This window comes from Orycteropus afer, unplaced genomic scaffold (assembly GCF_000298275.1).
Source record: "Orycteropus afer afer isolate SDZICR_OR568_19922 unplaced genomic scaffold, OryAfe1.0 scaffold00043, whole genome shotgun sequence".
Classification (NCBI taxonomy): Eukaryota; Metazoa; Chordata; class Mammalia; order Tubulidentata; family Orycteropodidae; genus Orycteropus; species Orycteropus afer.
In genome coordinates, this window is record NW_006921630.1 from 9947376 (window position 1) to 9951692 (window position 4317).

Here is a 4317-nt window from a genome sequence, read left to right on the forward strand (position 1 = left end):
GACTTATAGGCTCCAAATTGTAAGAATTAACTCCTGTTTGCTAAGGCCATCCCATTTGTGGTATATTCTTTTCAGAGCAGCACTAGCTAACCAGAACAAAGGAAGTTCAAGGATTCTAAACTGGTATCAGGTCCACTCAGACCTGGGACCAGGGGAAACACACCATGAGTAATTCTATCTGCCCAGACTTTTAGTTCTCCTTTCTGTCTAACTGAAATCTCTCTTGCTACAACCATAGTCCATTATGCCATCCTCAGATGACAGATAACAGATTCCAACAAGAAATTATTTTATAAACTCTAACCACTCTAGATTACTTGGAAGGAGACTCAGTAAATTAAATAAAAGGTAGTATTCAGGAACATTTTTGAAAGAAAGCATTTATTGTTATTAAATATACACATTGACACAATTGGTAATACAAGCAGATATCCTACTGGGCAAATTAAAATTATTTAAGCAAACTTTTAGAATTAACTCACATAACGTTATGTGCAAATTAGTGTTTATTAAAGTTGCTCATAGTAGTGCATTCCAATAAACATTAATACCTGTTTCCTCAAGTCTTAGATGGCAGTGCCTAAGGCACTTGACTGCTAACCAGAAGGCTGACAGTTCAAACCCACCAGCCACTCCCCGGAAGGAAGACTGGGCAATCTATTTCTGTAGTGATACCGCATAGAAACCCAAGGAGTGGTCAGTATGAGTTGGGACTGACTTGACGGCAGTGAGTTTGGTTGTTTTGTTTTTTTTTTTAAGATGGCATCAATTGTAAATAACTCACATATTGCTAAAAAAGAAGAAAACAACTGCCAATTTTCATTGTATGTTTCGATTTTATGATGTATCTCAGAATCTATGAAAAATGGGAAAGCTATAAATTATTAAAAACTTACTATGATTTAGGCACTGTGCTAAATATTTTACATAAATGTTCTCTGTTATTCCTTGACGAACACATTGGGATAGGTAGTTTTATGGTCTTGATTTCGCAGATAGTGAAGCTGAAAGCTGATTACTCAAATTTACAAAGCTGGTACATGGCAGAGATCTAGAGTACACTCTGACCCCAGAGCCTGAACTCTAAGCTGCTATAATGTCTTCTTCCGTCTTATTTCCACCATTACTTTTCTTAGTCACATCTTCTTAGGTTAAGTGTGTAAAATCTCTTTTTTCAGAAGACTATGTGTCTACCAAAAACACAATCAGTCAGTTTAGATGTACATATATTTAAGAACAACATGATTGTGATTTTTTTTTCTCCTTAAGAAGAAATGTATAAAACCCTACACACCTGTTTTTTTGTTGTTGTTGTTGTTTGTTTGTTTGTTAATTAAGAATATAAAAGTTCATTTAGCCTGTCAGAAGCATTCCAGAAGGACAGCATTCTCTGAGCTGTGTCACTAATTACTAGAGCCACATCTTGGGAGAAATGGACCCACTTAATCCCAGCTTCCTCATTCTTCTCAGAGAATACAAAGGAAATTTTCAATCCCAACTTTTTTGAATGATGAAAAATTCTGAGTGATGATATCCTCCCTAAAGTAAAAGAAAATATATTTAAATACAATGAAGTGTTCCTCATCTTTCTATTTTCATGATGATAAATAATATTTCCATTGCTCATAAATAGCAGCTTTAGGAGTTTTCACATGTTTCACTAACAGATGCCTTACAGACATTAAAATGGATCAATTTTTCCATTGGTTCAGAGGTTTGCAAGTGGTTTCTTAATGAGGGATGCAAATCAGAATCACTTGGGGTGCTTTCTTAAAGTGCATATACCTGAGTTCCTCCCCAAACATACTGACAACACATTCCTAGGGGCAAGCTGAAGCACACACATTGTGAAATATCTCTTCTGGATAATTTTGATGCTAGCTGCAAGTATGATGTCTGGTATTAATTTTCACCAGAGCTTTCCAAAGAAAATACCACCTCTGGTTGGTGCAGAGTTAATAGTCAAAAGATCTGGCTCAACTTTTCTAGTTATTCATAACCTTTCAGTGCATCTCTTTCACCACCTGTAAAATTTAGGAACCATCAACAAACTAATCACCAAAGTTTCACTGAATGCTCATGGTGTGCTCAGAACTAAATTGTAGACTGATTCACTGCTGACCTAATGTATTTTCTCTTCTACTTTAAAACTTTCTTCTCTGGGACCATGCTCACAGACGACATCAAGCTCAATTGGTATAAGCAAAAACCAAATGAAACTCAGTGCTGTTGAGTCGATTTGGACTCATAACGATACCTCCTTGGGTTTCCAAGGTGGTACCTCTACAGAAGTGGATTGCCCAATTTTCCTTCTGAGGAGTGGCTGGTGGGTATGAACCACCAGCCTTCTGATTAGCAGTCTAATGCCTTAGGCACTACACCACCAATTGGTATAACATACTTCACAAAAACATTGTTCTACATTCTGCTTGGGTGAGTAGTGACTGGGATCTTAAAAGCTTGCAAACGGCCATCTAGATGCAATGATGGGCCTCTCCTTGTCCAGAGCAAAGAAGAATGAATAAAACCAAAGATGCATGGAAACAATTATTCCAAGGGAAGCAGATATGCACTCTTCAGCCCACATGATCAAGAGAAGTGAAGAAGTAGATGGCACCTGGCTACCACTGTCAACCACTTGGAAAGGGATCAGTGCAGGAGATCCTAGATAGAGTAGGAGAACAATGTGGAACAAAACTTAAAATCATAATGTTTTTTTAAAAAAAGGTCAGATTTACTGGTCTGATGGAGCCTGGTGAGACCCTTGAGATTATGGCCCCTAGTTACTCTTCAGGTCTGGAATTGAATTTAATCCCATGGCTTTCACCCAAACAATAGACAGGCATATAGAATGAACATTTACATCAGGGTAAATGCACTCCTTAGAGGGATCAATGGAGAACAAAAGGGCAGTGTTTGCACAGGAAGATAGCTGGTGAGGGGTGAGGGGGTGGCAGGAATGCATGGGAAAGAAGTACATAGGGAAGAAGTAACTACAAGGAGGAAGTGGGAAGAGAGCTGTTACATTGTGGGAAATTGCAGTCAATGTCATGAAACACGGAGCTCTGGGGGTGTAGTGCCTAAGGTATTTGACTGCTAACCAGAAGGCTGGCAGTTCAAAACCACCAGCCACTCCTCGGAAGGAAGATTGGCAATCTACTCCCATAGAGATACCACCTTGGAAACCCAAGGAGGGGTGGCTATGAGTTGAATCGACTCAGTGACAGTGAGTTTGATTTTTGAGTTTTGGTCATAAAATGTGTATGAACTGCTGTATGGAAAATGATTTTTGCTCTATAAACTTTCACCCAAATCACAATTTGAAAACATAAAAACAACTTTGCTCTCCACTGAAAAGAAAGATTCCATAATCTTTGGTCTGGCATAATTTAGGTTTCATCTACCTTTTCAAGTCCATTTCAGCTACAAGCTTCCTAGATATACATACATACAGACATACACACACTCACAGACACACTGACACATACACCTTCCAACGTCCTCCCATCATTCAGCATAAAAGCAAAAAATCTTTACTGTGATCTATATGACCTGCTCCCCTTTCCCATTACTTCTCTGATCCCATCTCTTGGTCCTCCCCTACTTGGCTCCAGCCACACTTGTTGCTTTACTATTTCTAGATCAAGCCAGGCACATTCTTGCCCCAAGATCTTTGCAATTACTGTTCTACCACTAATGCTCTTTCTCAGATAACAACATAGCTTGCTCCCTCCTTTCCTTCAGCTCTTTTCAGCTCTCCCCGTCCATTCTATCTAAAATGTCACTCTCTAACTGACATTTCACATACTTCTTGTCTGCTTTATCTTTTCCTAGTCCTTATCACTATCAAACTTCAAAGCCCATCTCAGAATGTGAAAAGAGAAAAAATATCCAAGAAAATGCAGGAAAACAACAAGAGTGAAAAAAAAAAAAATGAGCTCTGGTGGCGTAGTGCCTAAGGCATTTGACTGCTAATCAGAAGGCTGGTGGTTCAAACCCACCAGCCACTCCTCATAAGGAAATGGGGCAATCTCCTCCATAAAGATTTACTGCCTCGGAAACACAAAGGGGGTGGCTACGAGTTGAAATTGACTCCATGGCAGTGAGTTTGGTTAGGAGCTTTTGTGGCATAGTGCCTAAGGCATTTTTGACTGCTAACCAGAAGGTTGGCGGTTCAAACCCTCCAGCCACTCCTCGGAAGGCAGGTTGGGCAATCTGCTTCTGCAGAGATACCACCTGGGAAACCCAAGGAGGGGTTTCTATGAGTCAGATCCCATGCAATGGCAGTGAGTTTTGTTTTGGTTTGGTTTGGTAGGG